Below are 21,302 nucleotides of genomic sequence, written 5' to 3'. Positions count from 1 at the left end.
TCTTTGGTTTGGTTTAAAATGAAAAGCAGCTGTGGGTGACTGAAACTGAGAATAGTAAACTGGGTTGTTGTTGTTAATCCTTCCTCCCCCTGTCATTTTTAAAAACTATTTTTTTTATTGATGTTTTCATCAAAAAAGATAACGACTAGAATATATTGAGACACCAAAGCATTATTTTTTTAAAAAAAAACACCCAACAACCTTTAATCCAAGTGCTCAATAATTAATTGAAATCATCAGGGAATTTGATTCACAAAATATTCCACTCAACAGGTGAATATTTGACAGAACTGAATCTCCTACCATCCTTGTGCATCTTAAGTGGCGTTTTCTTGCTGATAATTCTATATTCACGAATTTTGTTTTGGGAGTTTCCAATAACTCTGGTGTGGAAGAGAGACACTCGGAATTTAGAATTATGCATTTAGTGCATCATTAATCAATTTGAATGTGGATTCTGAAGATCATTAATGTTTTTTTCTCCTTTCAGCTCATGTAGAAATCTAAGACAAACACATCTGTTCCACAGGTAAAATAAAACATCATTATTATGTAAACAGAAGTTTGAAAGCTGCATCTCTCGCCCTTCCCTAAGGTTACACCCATTCTTTTGCTTCTTGTCAACTGGTTGTGATGGTTATTAGAAACAGTAAACTCCAAGCTTGAAACTAATTAGCTGACACCCCAGCAGATGTAACTTAAGGAGACAGTGCAAGCCATTCATTTATGTTAAATGATTTTAGATGATAACTTCTGGGGATTGCTACGAGAAGATGGAACATTAAGATGATACGTGAGCAGGTGCTGCCTAGGAAACAGTTTCAGCGTGGATCTGAACAGATTGTGTGGGACAAAAAATGCTCAAGGGGGTTTCTAACATTGCCATCCTGTTTCGTTTCCTCGCTCCGCATAGCTTGGCTACAATAACTGTGCTGTTCGACAGCTCAGTGACAGAGGTGGACCATATGAAATAGATCTACACCTGGAGGCTCAGTGAATGGTTCCAGAGAAATTACACACTTCATTACACTTAAGCACAGAGAGATGGGGAATAATGAAATTCTAATAGGAGGCAGCCATAGGGTACAGATTATTGACATAGATGGCAGCTCAGGCAAATGCTTAGATTTTAAGGAGGGAGGGTGTGTAACTACCAAAAACAACAGCAGCAACAGTCAGCAATGAGAAAAAGGGGGAAAAGAGAGGAAATAATGCAATCTAAGGGTAGTAAAATAGGTGACACGGGAAAGGCATCTTACAGATTCATCAAAGTGCTGATAACTGGTAAGGCAAATCCTTTGCATGCCGAATGTGACAGGTATAAGGCACCTTCCTGCCCATAGGTGCCAACTCCCTGGGGCCCTGGGTACCCAAGCACCCACAGAATTCCCCATGACAGGCCCAGGCACTCACAAATTTTGGTGCCGGGGCCATGCAGGCTGCGTGGACCCCATGGTGCACCACCCGTGTCCCTAAAGCATTGGTAAGTCAAGTTAAATTAACTCAAGAGTCTGCTGTGATCCTCCAGTCAGCAGCTACACAATCCTCAGATCTTCTAGGAGGACTAGCTGTGTTTTACTGTAACCATGGGTGATATGGTGGGCCCTATTTTGTTGGGTGCTTGATTTCTGTTTGTGGGAAGGTTTTTAGCTGGCTGGCTGTGTCTCTCTTTGAAAAACGGGAACTGCTTTTGCAAAATAACCTCAATGGCAAATACACCTATAACCCTTCTTTGAAGGAAGAAGTGACACAGGAGGCACAGAGGGAGAGAGAATCTCACTTTCTGGAGATTCCGCCCCCTCTGCAGAAGCTGGACAGTGATTTGCCACAGATCATATGAGAAGAAATGGCAAGAGAGCCATCAACCTTCAAGACGGGACTGTCATGGTGCTGCTGTAGAAAAGTAACCTTGAAACTGCTGAAGGCCTTGATGTGGAAGCATGCAACTGATACTGCATGCTATTGCAACTATGCAGTCTGTAGCCACACACTTTCATGGTACCAGCTGCAGCACCCTCTGCCCACTGCCGCCTCCTGAGGCTTGAAGGTACAAATGGGCATTCCTTTTCTCCCTGAATCACCATGCCGTAGCTCTTTGTTGCGTGTGGAGACCCTAGAACCTAGGCCTAGAAATAAATTCAGACATGACTCATATTTTTGGCAGAATTTAGGCCACAATTTTATTGATTACAAATCAAGTGAGTGGTTGCATAGGCTCTGGTTCCCAAAGCTACCTAGGTAGCGCTGACTCAGGGTACCCATGAATTAGCATACAGGTTCACACCTGGGACGGGGAACGCCCTGATTCCCCCACATGTGCCCAGACACTGGATAGGGCACCCACTGGGGAATACCAACCACTGGTCAAATGGATTCCTTTAGAGAAATACCTGTTTTGATAGGGTGATAAAGTCTCATTCCACCCCTATCAGCATGAACCAGAGCCTATCCGCAACCTTACAAGTTGTGACGATTTGCTATGTGGCAGGCAAAACCCAAATGGCACAGCCAATCAGCCAAGTGGGGGAAATTCCTGCCGTGCCCCTGCAACAACGGCAGACGACACAAGACGGCACAGCAAGGTCAAGCGAAGACCTACAATTAGGGAGAGGAGGGTGGGTGTTTTGATGCGCAGAGCTGGAGAAGAAGGACACTCCCAACACGTGCTGCACTTAAATAGTGGGCCATCCAGATCATCTGATTGATAAGCCCGCAGCCAATTATGTTCCCTCCCGGTGGCCCACCAATGGGTATTGTGGCTGCTCCTACAGTCCCCGCCCCTACTCAGTCCTGGTTGCCTGGATTTCACCGCAACACATCCCCTTCCTTACTGGGAGGAGCCGATTTGATTTGCTATTGGCTCCTTACACGTGGAACTGTGAGGATATGAAAACACAGATTTTGCAAAGAAACAAGCAAATTTGTCTGCTTTGCCTTCTCGCTTTTTCAGTCTTGAAGTTCAGTCCTCCGTGTTTCCGTACTCCTTTGTGGTTTTTGTTACGTCCTCATAAAAATTCGTCAGCCTTTTAGTGCAAATTTCTCCTAGGATACATATTTTGTCTATGCAATTCCCCATAATATGATGCTTTTGTCTATTCCACAATATATGGATTGTTATGCAAACTTGAGCCCAGAATATGCATGTTTGTACACATTGCTTGGGTAGAGAACTGCACTGCAAAATTCAGAGAAGTGCAAATATCAAAGGATGTCAGTGTCTTAGTTTACATATCGTTTTGGAAAGTGTGGATTAGGTAAGTTCACATTTAAATGTGAACTGAATCTCATTTTTCATCCGTTTCTAAGTGGAATTATAGTACCTGTCAAGTGATTCCCCAAACATCAATATATGTGCTTTTCGGAAGTCACCAATGACTGCTGGCCCCTTTGCTATGTCTGAAGAAACAAAATATGCATGCTTTTCAATTGCCCAGGAAACATCACAAACACAAATAATGTAGGTCAGCCAGGTTGCAGAAGTGAAGCTAAGGGTGAGGTTATAGAGCATCTCCTGTTTTCCTTAAGACCTGGATCCAACTCTGGATTGCAAAGTGGCCATTGCAGCTTCCTATAAGCTTCTGAGACTTTCAGATTTCATTTTGTGTGGTCAGAATGAGATGTGAAATAATGCTGGCCATTTAGCAATCAAGGGAATGAGATTATCTATGGCCTTTAAGAAACCAGCAACTTTGCAACTCTCCCTAGCTTTACCAAGCTTACTCTTAATGCAGCAATATATATTGGGGGCAGGGCAGGGGGACTTTAAAGAGTAACAAATCCAGATATCAGTTCCAACATAGTCAAAAGGCCAGGGATCATACAACATCTTGAAATTTCTTATTCCAAATTTTGATTTTTTTTAAAAAAAATACAATCTTTACCTATAGCTCATTATGCTTCCTCAATAATTAAGACAATTATTCATCGTCCTATTTCTAATGTACCATTCCAAACTGAAAAGAACTTCGAAGTTTCCTTAGTTGTTTGAGATAGATAGGTTTGTAGTTGTCAGAAGATAAATTATAATTCCTAGGCCTGTTTTAAGTGCAATTCCCTTAAAGCAACACAACAAAATTACCCTGGCATCTTTAGGTAATAAATAACCTTCTGTTTCATTAGAGATAATAGTTTTCCGAAATCCTTGAACGATTGAACATGTCCAAAAAAATGATAGAAATCCACATAGATGGTTGCACATCACCAGCGCAGACCTTGTGGTAGGCTATAAATTGTATAGCTTAGTCTAAATGCAGTACCACTAAACTGGCTTCGGACCAGAAGTGTCTTGCACAAAGAGACCTCTGCCACTCCTCCCTGTCTGCTCCATCACCTGCCTCCCCAGATAGCCTCTTATCACTCAAGAATGGCTTTTCAGGGTCTGGAGGTGGCTATAATGGGGTGCAGGGAGTCAGAAAAGTTCCACCTATGCATCTCTGTATCCAACCCACTATATTTTTCATATCCCCACCACCACCGCTTTTAAATCAGATGAAGTTACACCAGGGTCCCCAAACTAAGGCCTGGGGACCGGATGCGGCTCAATCGCCTTCTAAATCCGGCCCGCGGATGGTCCGGGAATCAGCATGTTTTTCCATGAGTAGAATGTGTCCTTTTATTTAAAATGCATCTCTGTGTTATTTGTGGGGCATAGGAATTCGTTCATTTTTTTTTTCAAAATATAGTCTGCCCCCCCCCAATACTTTGGCCACCTCATGAGAAGAGAAGACTCCCTGGAAAAGACCCTGATGTTGGGAAAGATGGAGGGCACAGGGAGAAGGGGATGACAGAGGATGAGATGGTTGGACAGTGTTCTCGAAGCTACCAACATGAGTTTGACCAAACTGCGGGAGGCAGTGGAAGACAGGAGTGCCTGGCGTGCTCTGGTCCATGGGGTCATGAAGAGTCGGACACGACTAAACGATTAAACAACAACAGTCCGGCCCCCCACAAGGTCTGAGGGATGGTGGACCGGCCCCCTGCTGAAAAAGTTTGCTGACCCCTGAGTTACACCAACAAAGATGTTTTTACAAATCTATTCCCACATTTCAGCTGCGTACACATTAGCATTTACTCTGGCTCCAATGTGCTCCCACTCCTGGTATTTGAAGCTAGCCACAGCCCATTAGACACTATCCTGTAGTATCTTGATAAATATTGCTGTTTTTGACGTGTTCCCCCACAAGTCAGCTTCCATTCGATTGGAACATGTAAGCTATGGAATTTTGGGGACAACTCATCAGACTATTATTCTAATCCAATAGTGAAGACCATGTTAACATTATGGTCACTGTTATGTACTAAGAGTGGATCCTAGAACAATAGGCAGGTAGGATCCTAGAATGCAACAACTGATTGGCTTGCAAGAGAAGAGCAATCAGGCTCCAGGAGGGAAGCAGAATCAGCCAATCAGACGGGACTCAATTGTGTAAATAATGTATATAAAAGCCTGAGGTTTGGGGGGAAATTCAATCACTGTATTACAAGCTGCAATAAAGAGCATGGAATCACTGCAGGACTCCAAGTATATTTCAGTCACCTTGGGGGACATGTAGAAAGACCATACACACACACCAGTTTTGACTCCCCTTCTCCTGAGTTGCAGGAATCAACATGCACTTCGTATTACTATTTGAGATCATCTTTTACACTTGGATTGACTGAAACAATCAATACTAAATTAATCTGGTCACCAAATGGAAAAGGATTACCCTGCTTTTTTTTTTTTACGTTGTTAAAAGAGTTATGTGTGCGTGTTTGTGAGTGCAGGCTCTCCTTTGGATCATTTTGAGTGTTTCCTTGAGTCTTTTATATGAGCTTTGGTATCTCATTGCTGGAAAATCAATTTCTATTCAATTAGGAGATGAAGATTTCCCTGCTGGAAACCAAAACCAATCAGTTGCAGTTTGCAGGCTTTTAGATTATGGATCCCTAGTGCATACAACAGAATTATTATATGATCACTATGGATATCAGATTGTAGGCGATAATGACCAAAGGTTATCTTTATATACGTATGTTGATGAAGAGTTATATTATAACCTCAGGTATACCTTTCTAATGTTCTTCAGCATTGGGTAGATTTGACAACATCCATTTTGTCATCTTTAATGTTGGGATTTTCTTAATATAGTTCACACAAGTGAACCATGGTTTACAATCCTAACTAGAGAGAGAAAAATTCAAGAAATTTCATCCTGCCCATTTGCTTCATGATGGGCGACTACTTTTGCCACCCATTTCTTAAAAAGTGTTTGTGTGGCCATCATACAAATAATGTACTTTGGTTAAATTTTCTGCTTTTTATAATATACTGGAGAAGAACATCATTTATAGAGATATGGCTGTGGAAGTAAGTGATGTACTTAATCAAAAAGCATTTTGAATTGTTATAAATCCAGAAAAGTTGATTTTCAGGGATACCGCCCTATAATTCTGTATCAAAATTGCATTACCTAAGGATTTAGAAATACTTTAATGCACATACAGCTCCAGTGTAATGAAGAGAAGATTAGGTCATCCTGCGATTAAAACATCCTGTCCTTTCATGCACCATAGATTCTTAACAAAATAAAATTATGCAAATAGGAGCAGGATATTTATTTTGAGAAAGGTAAAGTTTTAAACCATAATCAAGCTGAAATACTGTAAAATGAGATGTACCGCAACAATAATTTAAAGTAATAGCCTAGATGCCATTTAAGCAATTTGCAAACCGTATATTTCCCTGCTGTGTTTGCAAGATTACCTTGTGAATCATCAGGAGCCATAACTCAAAAAAGTCTCTTGATTTACATTTGCCTGAGTACTAAAGGCAAGAAAGGACAAATAACCCAGTGATCTTGTAGCTACATTGCAATAAAGCAAAGGGTACTTTTTCCACCCACACTCCCAACTTCCATGCCTCCTGCTATATTCTGGGAACTTGTAGTCTATATGGCTGTCTGCCACCGTTTATAGAAAGTTTTTACGGAGGTGTGTATATTTAATTTTATGATCAGTATTATAAGACATTATAAGCTATAAAAGTGCAACTCTCAGCACTTCTAAAATGCAGGTCCTAATTTGTGAGATTTGTTTTAAAGCTGCAGTCTACAGACAAAGCTTCACTAAGGCCCTCACCATCATGCCAACAGGCCAGTTCTATCCCCAGTTAAATCCATGTTCTGCCTGAGTGACACGCTTTGGCTTGGCTATTTGCTTATGCCACTCCAGCACCTTGCATAAGAAGCAATTATGTTGTGGGTTGACCAATGAGGTTACAACCCAATCCCCACATTGGGGCCACATTGATACAGACCAAGTGCCCTTCTCAGTCAGCCTTGTCATGTGATCACTTGCTATAAGGCATTCTATACAAGATCTCTCTTTTTTTTAAAAGCAATTCATTAGATTTTCCAATTAAACACATTTAAACAAAAACAAACCACACATACAACCACATACACAACAATACATAAACATAATAAACACAAAAAAATTCTTAGCATCTTATCATTCCTTACAATTTTCTTTGCTCTGCCGAGTTTTGACTTCCCTCCCTCCCCCCATTCGGTTTTCTTATTCTTTTTTTTTAAAAAAAAATATATTTATTAAAGATTTTCATAAATACAAAAATACTAAACACCATAAACACAAACAAAAATACAAAAAGTACAAAATACAAAAAAACAAAACACACAGAAACAGAAAAAATATACAAAAATCAAAAACTCCTTATTTTTAAAACCTTATTTCTAATCTATTGACTTCCTCTCCCTCCTCCTGCTGCGCTTCCTTACAATTCATATTTAGTAAATTCTAAATCTAACATAAATTCTAAATTTGCATCAATATTACCATAATGTTATATCAATTTTTCCTTATCTTTTTAACACTCAATCTATATTTTTCATCTTAATTCTAATATCCCTATCTTCTAGCGATATTTGATTTCAAACCCTTGTGTAATCTACAACATCCTTGTATCTCCCTCACCGCCACTAAATCAATCTATTACGTGTTTATTTTTCAAATAACTTTTAAATTTCATCCAGTCCTCCTCCGCTGCTTCTTCACTCCGTTCCCGGAGTCTCCCCGTCAATTCAGACAGTTCCATATATTCTATCACTTTCTTCTGCCATTCATCCACTTCGGTTTTCTTATTCACCCCTATCTCACAGTTCCTTTCATTGCATCTACTTAAAGTCAATTCGTAGGATTTATTTCAGTCCTGCAACATTCTATACAAGATCTCCAAGTAGCTGTCTTATCACAAAAGAATTCAAAAATTTCAGAAATAGACTGGAAGGAGAAGTTGCCGAATTGCAACTTACTGTATTACCAAACCTTGGAGAGAACTGGTCTGAATAGAGACATTGGATTCTTATCTCATTATACATGATAAAGCCATTTTTTGCCATCTCACCCTTGCTTTTTCCTGTAAGACCAATTGCAGTCGTTATAAGTCGTCAACAGGTTTACCACACCTATCAGCCAATCGCCCATTCTCACCACCCTTCTGAGTAATACCCCTCCCCACCCTCTCACTATATATAAGGGTCTGGTGACTTCTGTTTCAGTGTATCTGAAGAAGTGTGCATGCACACAAAAGCTCATACCAATAACAAACTTAATTGGTCTCTAAGGTGCTACTGGAAGAATTTTGTTTTGACTTGCTATATGTGACAGGGTACACAGGTGGCACTGTGGTCTAAATCACCAAGCCTTTTGCGCTTGCCGATCAGAAGGTCGGCGGTTCGAATCCCCGCAATGGGGTGAGCTCCCATTCCAGTCATGTTGTTAACATACTCGGGTTCCAGTCATTGCAGCCACCACAACCTATTATCATTCAGTTCCCTACAGTTTTTATGATAATCTGAATAATATATACATACTAGCCAGTCATACACCTAGTAAAATACTCCTATCCTGCTGGTCCCTGCTGTGAGGCTTACTCTCATCCAGATTTATAGAATCCAACAATCAGATTATATATCCAACCAGCGACCAACACCAGATTATGGAGTAGAAGCAAAATTTTGCTGTAATAAAACAGGGTTTTCTGAAGCAGATTGTATCTTTCCTCACCTCAGGAAATTTATTTCCAACTTAAAAATAATAATAATCAAAACATTTATTCAAAAGCTACAATACAGCTTTGTCCACTGCCATAACATCACAGAATGATCACTCCCATCCTCTATCCCAGTCTATACCTCCTATATTGCTGCCCTTCCCTCCTAGAAACTGAAAAACATTGGAAGGTGGAAGGAAGACAGGGGAGGAGAGAGAGAAGCTCACATGCACCAAAAGACAGGTCCAGGTGTTTTCAATTACAACCCCATCATCCTGACCATTGGCCATGCTGGCCAAAAACATCTGGAAAATATTAAGTTGAGGCAGACTTGAATATGTCATGGGGGGATCGTTCTTCCATGCTTTCCCTCATTCCTTCCATTTCAGGTTGCCTGAAAGGGGGTGAAGGGGTTACTTGTCTTTGTTAATCACTCCCTGAAAGTGCCACACTGATGAACCTGCTGTTGGGCAGACTTTGATCGTGGAAGCTTTTTGTTTCTCCTAGATAACAGCTGAGTAAATGTTTGATATGCATTGAGCAAAGCTAAGACCGATCCTATGGGGCTATTCTCAAATGGGGTGGGAGACTTCTGTGATCAAGGACAAATGAAATAGTTGTGACTTATAGTGCCAACTTTCATGTAGCCTCAACACCTTACATTGCTTCTCATTTTCTGAATTAGCAAGAGCACATGGTGTAGTTCCCTTGAGATGACTATGAAGAGAAAGACATGTTTTGAGGTCAATGGGGAATATAGGAAAATAAAAGGGAGGTCATTGCAGGTGCTGTTCCAATAGCTTGGGGAAGAGAAAGGAGAGCATGATGCTATGAAGTGAGGCCTTCTGGGAAGCCGTTCTCTCACAGGCTTTTTTTTTTTTTTTACAGACCCTTGCCACCCAGCAAAGAAGATTTCTGCTGCCTAGTCCTCATAGCCTAGCCCCAAAACAGCTGCAACTGTTTATTTTTAAACCTTGTGCATCAAATATTTGGATTCCTTGGGAACTGCAACGGAAGACTGTAGCACAAAGAAATTTGTTGGAAGTTAAGCCATATTGGAAGCCCACATTTTGCAAAACCCTTTGCCCTGTGCAAATAGCTTCCCTCCACTACTATTGCCGTCATCAGCTATGCTCCATACAAGCAGGGATGATAATGTTCTGCAAAGTGATCCCTCCCCTCTCTTGGAAAGTTTTGCCATGAGGTGTGGATTGCACCACAGAGACTCACCATGGCAATCCAAAGCGCTTAAGAAGTGTTCTCTTAATTTCTTCGGTGTTAATCTTTATTGTTTAAACTCATGTTTGACCTTAATACATGCAAAAGCTAAATAGATTTTCCAATAAATTATTAGAAAGGCATCAAAGGCCCTTCTATAATCCCTGGGTGTTGTGTGTGTGTTTATATATATTTGTGTGTGTGTGTGTAGATCATAAACTGATCTTATAAAACAGTGCTGTGAAGTTTTCAGTGATCAGGGAAAAGAGAAAGCCAAACATTATTTTGAAGAGAAGTGCCTAGTTTTGAACCCTGTTGGCTGTTTTTATTATTATTATTATTTTGTGCAAAGCTGTTCCTAAAGTTCTGCTCTGTTTGCTTTATTTTTCATCACTGTGATGAGTTACGCCCCTCGCGCCATTACTCACTACCCAGTCACCATTTTATAGGGGTGCCATCCATTAGATGAAACCCTACTTGATAAAAGAAATAAACCTGTTCAGGGAATAGATTTACTGCACGCCAGGGCCATGAATTAAGAACCCTCCTAACTCTCCCGTGTGTTCTATATTTCCTTGCCATTTAGCACATCTCTTAAAAACAAACAAGAAATATCACCTCTCCTCTTCCCTGCTCCCTCTCTGTGAAGGCAAATTGAATCTAAAATAAAAATGGAATGCATAGATTAAAAAGATGCTGAAGTAACTTTTTTCTTTCTCCCTGCGCTTTGCTTTTCCACTGCAAGTTTCACACCTCTCAACAGTGTGTGACATGCAAGCTCTGTTCTTTTGCTGTTCTCTGGCATCCCACACTGCAACAAATGAGACTTGAACATTAACTGTTTGGAGAGGATGTAATCAGGGGCCGTGCTGCCGCACGCCCCCAAACTTACTCTACTAGTGGCCTGCTTCTTTGCAGGTATCTTGACTGGTACTTTAATCAAAAGGATGCTTCTTTCACTAGACATAGCCTGCTCTAAGTTACTCCCTAAAAGAGTTTCGGAATGAGACGTGGGGTGGTTAGAACCAAACCAAAGAAAGAACGAAAGCACAGCCAGATTTGCATATTCAGTACGCAATGCAGAGCTGCTCAGATGATCCAGGTGGTATCAATTTGTTTTCAATAACATGCACAGGGGCGTAGCCAGGATCAAAACTAGGGGGGGGGAGGCAAGGCATGGTCGTTAGGTTATAACATTTCAGCACGGAAAAGGCGAATGAAACCAAAATTTTCTTATAAGTAAGGAAAAACGGGAGGGGAAACAAAAATTAAAACACAACCACCAATGCAGCAGAAAAGAAAGATAGGAAGAAGAGGGGTGGGGATGTAGATATTTGTTTAGATGTCAAAAATAAATTAAAATGAAGCACCAGGGGGAACAGGGCCGTTTTAAGCATATCCGGCACCGTGGTGCAAAGATCCCTTTCCCATAGTTGTCGACCTTTTTTAGGGGGGGGGCAAGGTTCCCCAGAGTTGTTGTCTTTTTTTAGGGAGCTGACACCACGTTTACACTTTATCCCTGCTTGGGAAAAGAAAACAGGAAACATAAACAAACTTCAGTCAGTAAAGCATGAGACTCTTAATCTCAGGGTTGTGGTTTCAAGCCCCATGTTGGGCAAAAGATTCCTGCATTGCAGGGGGTTGGACTAGAAGACCCTAGTGGTTCCCTTCCAACTCTGTGAATGGTTCTGTTGTATCTAAAGGGTTGTTCACAGGGAAGATGGAACAAACTTGTTTTGTGAGAGATGCTTGTGCTGTGATTCCTGCACTGGAGGGGGTTGGTCTAGAGGACCCTCGGGGGTCCCTTCCAACCTTCCAGTTCTCAAGAGAGTGGCTTGCAAAAGGCACCTTTTGTTTATTTGAAACCAAAGAATGTTACGGATTTGCAAGATGCAAATTTAATCCCTGCCCCCAGGCAAATCTACTGTACTTGGGGTGGAAATTGGATTTGAGCTCACAGCTCCTTCTTTTATGTGGCTGGGCACAGGAGGAGGTGCTGCTAAAACGATATATTAAAAAGCAAAACTTTTGAGGCCATTTATCGTAATAATTTTCACAACTTGCCAGACGGAAGTGAACTAAAGAGTGTCACAAGAGGAAGAGGGGGTTAGGATTAAATGCTCCTGGGGATAAAAGACAGAGGGGGGGGGGGGAGAGAGAGAGCGAGAGCTTGCAGCAGATCCCTCACCTTAATGGGGCAACAACAAGGATCATCTTTTTTACATGCAGGAGCATTGCCGGCCAGCCGCTGGGGGAGGTGGTGTGTGTATGTGTGTGTAAGAGAGAGAGGGGGGGGCAGAGGGAGACAGAGAGACAGAAAGTGAGTGAGAGAGAGAGAGGCAGAGAGACAGAAAGTGAGTGAGAGCGAGAGAGGCAGAGAGAGGCAGAGAGACAGAAAGTGTGTGTGCCCGTTCTTTCCAGCCTGGGGACTCCACGCGCCCCCAGTGGCAGCTTCAGGAACTGCAGCCCCCTTCGCTGGTCTGGAGCTGGGCGAGTTGGAGTGAGAGCTGAACCCTTTCCCTTCTGGGCGGCTGTGTTGCTGGCGGGATGCCTGCCTTCCTCGCTCGGCTGCTGCCTTAACCATTTAATTTTTTGCTTCTAGGAGGGGCAGCTGCCCCCTTCTGCCCCCCTGGCTACACCTATGAACATGCAGCTTTTATTTGGCTTCTCTTAAAATGTTTGAGGTTATTATCTGAAGGCATCCCTGCACAGGGATGTTTTTAATTTGTCGGAAGCTGCCGAGAGTGGCTGGGACAACCCAGTCAGATGGGTAGCATGATCATAGAATAATATAATATTATAGCTGGAAAGGACCCAAGGATGATCTAGTCCAACCCTCTGCAATACAGGAATCTCAGCTTAGTAATCATAGAATCATAGAGTTGGAAGAGACCACAAGGGCCATCCAGTCCAACCCCCTGCCAAGCAGGAAACACCATCAAAGCATTCCTGACATATGACCGTCAAGCCTCCGCTTAAAGACCTCCAAAGAACGAGACTCCACCACACTCCTTGGCAGCAAATTCCACTGCCGAACAGCTTTTACTGTCAGGAAGTTCTTCCTAATGTTTAGGTAGAATCTTCTTTCTTGTAGTTTGAATCCATTGCTTCGTGTCCGCTTCTCTGGAGCAGCAGAAAACAACCTTTCTCACTCCTCTATATGACATTCCTTAATCATCACCATCATCATCATCATCATCTAGAGGGTTCTAATTCACTGAAGTAAGCCTAACTTGTTTTTGAATTTCATACAACAACTCCACCTTTGATATCTTTGCTTCTGGGATTGTCTGCATTGCACAAACGATATCCAATATTACTCTTCAAGGGAAACTGACACAATTGTTCAGTGTCTGTTGTTTGAGACCGGGGCTCTCTCTGACTTGATCGCTCGTCTAAGCACACTGTGATATGTCATCCTGATCCTACAGTCCAACAGATGGCTGAGAAGCCCATCTCAACATGAGCTTTTGACCTTGAAATTCTTCACTCTCCTAAAAATGAAATGCACACACACACAAAATTGCTTGCTCTCTCCCCTAGAGTATGTCACCATAAACCATGTGGACTTGTAGGGATAGAGCAATACATTCTTTGTTCAATGCAGGTCTTTTGGCTTTAATTTATATACAAGTCAAAACCTACTTAGCTGATATTTTGATTCACTTCAATGGGTCTGGCAGGTGGGCAAACTGCCCGGTTTTCTTTTTCTTTCTCTGAAAGATATTACAAAGTTTCAGAAAGCTAATTTGCAATGGTGTGGGGAAAGTTTGCAAGCTATCCAAGTCCTTTGCTCGCTCCCACATGCTGGGTAGGACCACAAATCAGAATTTCAGAACTAAAAGAGAGGTGGTGATGTGTGGTAGGAGGAACTGTGGTGGTCTGAGAGTTGCATTTCCTTATAGGGACCTATCAAGGGTTGCATGCCAGTGGTGGATGCGGACAGAAGCAAATGTAGGTGAAGCAACAAATGTTATTTTATTCACATTACCTTCTCTATCCTCCATCCAGGCAAGCAGGAAGCATTACCAGAATTCAAGAACACGCTGTCTCAAGGAAAACCACACACTCAAGGAGGGTATAAGGTAAGGCCTGAGGAGAATTCTGAGGACCAGATAAGAGAAGTTTGGCTTGAGACCTGAGTTTCCCCATTCCCAGTGTCTCTCTCTTTAAGAACCTATAAGAAACACAGGGCAAGTCTTTGCTACTGTCATGCTCAGACCACTGGGAGGGACTATCAAAGCAATGCTACATGGCTGTGTTATAGAGCTCTATAACACAGGTGGTGCTATGGTCTAAACCACTGAAGAAGAGTTTGGATTTGATATCCCGCTTTATCACTACCCGAAAGAGTCTCAAAGCAGCTAACATTCTCCTTTCCCTTCCTCCCCCACAACAAACACTCTGTGAGGTGAGTGGGGCTGAAAGACTTCAGAGAAGTGTGACTAGCCCAAGGTCACCCAGCAGCTGCATATGGAGGAGCAGAGACACAAACCTGGTTCCCCAGATTATTAGTCTACCGCTCTTAACCACCACACCACGCTTCACCACTACACTGAGCCTCTTGGGCTTGCCGATCAGAAGGTTGGTGGTTCGAATCCCCGCTATGGAGTGAGCTCCCGTCACTCTGTCCCGGCTCCTGCCAACCTAGCAGTTTGAAAGCACGCCAGTGCAAGTAGATAAATAGGTACCACTGTGGCAGAAGGTAAACAGCGTTTCTGTGCACTCTGGTTTCCATCACTGTGTTCCATTGCATCAGAAGTGGTTTAGTCATGCTGGCCACATGTCTCGGAAAGCTGTCTGCAAATAAACACCGGTTCCCTCGGCCTGAAGCAAGATGAACGCCGCACCCCATAGTCACTGTTGACAGGACTTAACCATTCAGGGGTCCTTTACCTTTTCTTAGAACTCTCAGCTAGAATCTTTAAACTCCTTAGCTTTGAGGTGCAGAGCCTACAGTCATCTATGGGCTAATCCAAAATACAGATTATAAGGTTTCCTGAAGAACCCTACACATGCCTAGTCAGAATTAAGTTCGGAGCTGGATTTAGGGGAGCACAACCAGTTTGGTCTCAGTGGGTGTGGAACCTCAGGGTACCACTGGGGGCTCTGCAACTATGATTTAGAACTATAATGAAACATGAGGGGTGGAGAGGTGCCGAATTTTGGCATTGTTCAGGCACCGCTGAAATTTGAGAACCCAAGTTCCACCACTGGTAAATTCTATTGAGTTTGATAGGGCTTACTCCCACGTAAATGGGTATAGCAGGGTTCTCCTATATGGCGCCCATATGTACAATGGCACTCTTGAGATCTTCCCCCAGTGTCCACAAAACCCCACTGACCCCATGGACATGAGGTGGGGAGGGTGCATGCCCTTTTCCCCATTGAGAAGTGCATAGAGCTGACGGGGGAAGTTGGAAAAGTGATGTTCTTTCCCACTTCCCTTTTCATCTCTATGCCCTTTCCAAGGCTCTGATCAATTCTACCGGATCCAACTTTTACCCTGAACACTGGGAAAAGCAAAGTGTATGCCGACATCCAGGATACTGATTGGTGCCTATAGCTGTTCTCCTATATCTAGGAGCTCAATGGGACTTCTGAGTAATCTAACTGCAAATTGCATGGTAAATGGATTATTCCTGTAACCAATTGACTGTATCTCTTGCATTCAGACATACTTCTCCAGAGGTCAAGTATCTTGATACATCTGTATCTCAGTATATGCAACCGTATCGTGGAATGTTCCTCAAAGCACCCTCCCCCCCCCCTCTGTTATGCTTTGCAAAAACTGCATTTTTCAACTCCACATTCGAGATAGAGAAAAAACCAATTGTTTTTGTTAGTAGGCAAGGCAGCTTTTGCCGTATTCATTAAATATATATATGCCCACTTACATTTTCCAACAGAGTAAAAGTCTTGTTAAAATAAACAATAAAACTATCTCTGCCCCAGAACTCGTATGTTTAAAAGGTCTTCTTGATAATGACTTGGGGTCTCAGACATTTAATCCTTCCAATGTAGCAAACTGTTCTTTCACCATTTAGAACTGATATCGAGAAGTGTAGTGAAGCGATAGCGTCCTTAAATTATTTAAAACAAAAATTGCAACAGAGCAAAAGGACAAGCTTGAAAAGCCTTCTGCCACCTTTAAAGAGGAATGCCTGCCGTAGACTAATGCTGCGTAAATACCATTTTAATGCTGCATGTTGTCTGCAGGATTCTCTCTGTATTACTGTGCAGTCCTTTGGTTTTAGGATTATTTTCATTTCTCTCGTGTGTGTGTGTATGTGTGTGTGTAATAATAATAATAATAATAATAATAATAATAATAATAATAATAATTTTATTTATAACCCACCCTTCCCAGAGGGCGGCTAGCAACAAGAATATCAAAGCAAGCATAAAAGAAACAATTCAATTAAAATGCAGATTAAATACAATGTTAAAATTCAGTTTTAAAATTAGGAATCTACAAGTGCAACCTCATTTAAATATCTGTAGGATAAAGCCTTAAGGGAGGGTAGCACCGGGGTCAGACTGAGTCAGTCCAAAGGCCAAGTGGAACAGCTTTGTCTTGCAGCCCCTACGAAAAGATGACAACTCCCGCAGGGCCGTGGTCTCCTGAGACAGAGCGTTCCACCAGGTCAGAGCCAGTACTGAGAAGGCCCCGGTCCTGGTCGAAGCCAGCCTAACCACCTTGTGACTCGGGATCTCCAGTATGTTATTACTTGTGGACCTTAATGTCCTCTGTGGGGCATACCGGGAGAGGTGGTATGTATATATATAGTGGTCCATAGACCCACAAAACAGTTACAAAACAAGATACAGTTACGACAACCAAACAACAGGCGAAAGGTAGTCATTTTTGATGTCTAGAGCATGATGGTCTTTGTTTCTGGCGTCCTCCGAAAGAAACTTGCCATGGTCAGTGTAATATAATTTGACCCATCCTCCAAAAGGTATTTAATATGGGAGGCTTCAGATCTTACCAGCAAATTTGATCCGTTTGCTTGCTCATACTGCCCACAATGCAGTAGGATGTGCTTTATATACAATCAACGTCCTGAGAACATAAACAAACCCTGTTCTGGTAGGGGATGCCTCTCAGTCTACCATTTAGAACTTCCGATGGAAATACATTTAATCTAGCTTTGGTAAATAAACGCCAATAGGTGGGTACAGACAAATTCCTAAGATATGAGGCTAACTCAAAGTTGTGCCTGTATTGGATTCCAGCTGCAATCGGGCCACAGATTACATTGGATCTGGATCGCAGGTCGCTTTGTGAGATGTCCCAAAGCCTTTGCCTCAGGGATACAAGGGCGGTATCATAGCCCAGTTGATACAAAAGAGATGGTGACAGCCCCCCCCCCCAAAAAAAGAGAGAGAAACCTGTTGCAGGAGAATTTATTTCACTTGGCATACTGTATTTTGAAAGGAAAAAATATGTTATTTCCCATAATTATGATAACATAATTATATGTAAAAAAAGAATGTGACTCATACATTTAAGAAGGGTGTAGAGCAGGCATCCCCAAACTGCGGTCCTCCAGATGTTTTCACCTACAACTCCCATGATCCCTAGCTAACAGGACCAGTGGTCAGGGAAGATGGGAATTGTAGTCCAAAACATCTGGAGGGCCGAAGTTTGGGGATGCCTGGTGTAGAGTATCTTTCATCTAACTGATTGTATCATGGTAGGCAAGATTTCATCCTTCAAATCTGGTTGGACTACCATTACCATCCTGCCTGACCAGAAATCATGATGGTTGGCCCTGGTGGAAGTTGCTGTCCAACAAAATCAGTAAAGCAACACATTGGCCCCCACCCATGGATCATATGAATACGTGAATCAAAAGGAGATAGAAGCTGTTTCTATTCAATGCTTAAGGAATGTGGTCTTTGCAAATATATGTATATAATGACTCTAATAGTGAGTCCATCCATATAGTAGTCTAAGAGTAATGCATGGATTGGAACAGCTACCCCTATACACTTATCTGAATGTTGTGATTTGGTTCTTCATTTAAATATATCAAAATACGAAATGAAATATGAAAATTACATGCTAAAATAAACATAAAAATACATTGTGTTGGTACTTTCCCTTCTTGTTCCTTCTGCCACTGAGATGCCACAGATGTCACACTGGCCCTGCCCCCTTTTGTCCCCAAACTGCACAGTCCTTTATTTGTCTGAGCCCCACAGATAGTTCACTCCTCTGCAACACTACCAACATGATCTTTTGTTTCCTTTGTAGCAGCTGTACAGTTTGACACCACCGCGTGATTAACTTTTCACCCTCAGGTGTTGGAATGTTTGTGGACATTCCAGGAGTACATGGCAGCTAAGTCAACAACTAGAGGACATTAACTCATCATCATGTGACTTCCAGTTTTTATATGCCTGTTACAGATGATGAAGTTGCAGTGGGAAGATAGGTGGAAGGAGAAAGTTTCTAGACAGCTGAGAGAACCTGCAAATTGATATTATATGGATGAGATGGGGCTTCTTAAAATGTTTCAGTAGGAAAATTAAGACATATTTGAACTGAATTCTGGGAGCTTTTATCTGTGTAAGCCAGGCTCCATGTGAGTTCTGTATCCTGTGACAGAAGCACAATCCTGTCCTTGCTTCTCTGAATGTTGCATTTTCAACAACAACAACAACAAAACCCTCAAAACTAATCCCTTTCATCCAGAGAAATATTTCTTTCAGGTGACGGCTGAATGGAGGCATCAATCAGTTTCTAAATAAATGACAAGTGGACACCTTAACGGAGACGGTGCATTATACTAAGGCTGACCAATTCCATACGTTTTGTGCCACCTGTGATAATTAGATGTTACAGCTCAGTGGTGAGCTTTATTGTTCATCTCCTGAAGGCATTTTCTCCTGTGAAAAATATCCAGATGTCTATCTCTCAGGTGGTCAACCCATTGTCCTTGCTTGTCCCCATTGAAAAGGGGAAGGGATGGAACAAACAGACAAGGAAAGCAGCAGCGCGCATTTTGCATTACAATAAGATATTTAATAGAACAGAAATTTCCCCCTGAGCTGCTTCGATTCCTCGATTCCATCACACTACAGTACACTGTGTGTCATGAAGCATATGTTTGAGTGGCTTTCTTCTCTGTCAAGAAAGTGCAATCTACTCTTGAATGAAATGAAATACACATGCAGTGCTACTTGACAAAACAATGCTTGTTCGAGGGCCTGGTTGTATTGTTGAAATGTGCTGCTTTTTAAAAAAAACATTACAGTCCAATAAATGGACCACTTTGAGTTATATAATTGCTAGCAGAATTTCTTCCAGTGGCTTTTTCTGTGATGGCTATACCAGAAATGGGAGAGGTCTAATATTAGGTGTGCATATTCATTCTATTTTGGGACCAAATAACGGGGTCTGTTGGGCTGATTTTAGCCCTTCCCATGTCAAACTGAGGCAACTCAATTTAGATCAGCACCCAGAAAGCTTTTGTGACACTGCCACTCTATTTTTCTGTACGCTCTACTTTGTTGTCAGTATATCTCTATATTATTTTTGAGCTCTCTATTCTAGGGCCATGGTCTAGGGAAAGAGTGAGGCTCTCTAAATGCTGCCTGAAGGACACTGAGGTCTTAGGATCATAGAACTGTAGAGATGGGAGGTACCCCATTGGTGGTCTTGTCCAACCCCCTGCATTACAAGAATCACAGCTAAAGAATCCCTAACAGATGGCCATCCAACCTATTTAAAATCCTCCAATGAAGGAGAGTCCAAATCCCTCAAAGGTAGTCCATTGCCCTTTCAAACAGCTCTTACCACCACTATTATTATTATTACTATTTATTGAATTTATATACCACCCTATACCTAGAGGTCTCAGGATGGTTCTGTAGCCTTATCAGCTACTAAGGGTCCTTTAAGTTGCACCCAGGCAGGACAGAGACAGTCAATAATGACACCAGGGGTTGAATTCAGAGAAAGAATTTAATTTCTTATTAATAAGAGACTCTAGGTGATCAGCTCACAACAAGAGTAAAGAAACACAAATTGCAAAGCTTCTTATACACTTCTTGGGCTCCTTTCCCCCCTCCTCTGTAAATGTGCGCACACAAGGGGGTCACAAGTACATATATGGATCTTCCTGTGTCCGGTCCCGTGCATAAACACATGCTGACTCATGCTGCCCCGGTAGCATCCTCACTCAGTTTTGAGTAAGACTATGCGTCAAGGATAGCAGCTTCCAGCGTCAAGCTGGACGTGCATCCACTGATAAGCCTTTCTCTGTGATCCAGACAAGGTCAGCTCTTAACCTTGATAGCAAATCTCACTGTTACATTGCACTTTGACACACAGAGGCATAGAGGCAAAGAGGAAAGCATTTTTAAGAAGCATTTTAGGAGGAATATTGGGGGGGGCAATGCAAACTATAGGATCAGATCTAGCTCAATAACAAAATTGGCAAACCCCTCCCTTCAGTTCAACATAAAAACCACAATACATATATAATCAAAATAAAAAACAACAACCCAATAACACCTTCCCTCCTCCCAAAAGAGCCACATTTTAAAAGCGCATAGGATGTAAATCAGATCAACCAAAGGCCTGGCTTTAAAAGGAACGTTTTTGCCTGACACCTAAAGGTGTATAATGAAGGTGCCAGGCGAACTTCCCTGGGGAGAGCATTCCATAGACGGGGAGCCACTGCAGAGAAGGCTTGTTCTCGTGTTGCCACCCTCCAGACCTCTTGAAGAGGAGGCACATGAAGAAGGGTCCCAGAAGATGATTTCAGTGTCCAGGTAGGCTCATATGGAAAGAGGCAGTCCTTGAGGTATTTCATAAATTTCTTCCTAATGTTTAGTCAGAATCTCCTTTCTTCGGGAGATTTGAATTCATTTAAGGCAGGTAGCTGTTCCCTTATCACTTCTTTTCCTATCTTGGGCTGCATCTCCCTCTGCATCATTTATTCCATTATCACCAGACCATCCCTTGATGTTGCAAAAGAAAACACGACACTTTTCAGTGAAAGCTGATCCATGGCTA

This window comes from Zootoca vivipara, chromosome 16 (genome assembly GCF_963506605.1).
Source record: "Zootoca vivipara chromosome 16, rZooViv1.1, whole genome shotgun sequence".
NCBI classification, from domain to species: Eukaryota; Metazoa; Chordata; class Lepidosauria; order Squamata; family Lacertidae; genus Zootoca; species Zootoca vivipara.
Note: the sequence above shows the minus strand (reverse complement) of the source record.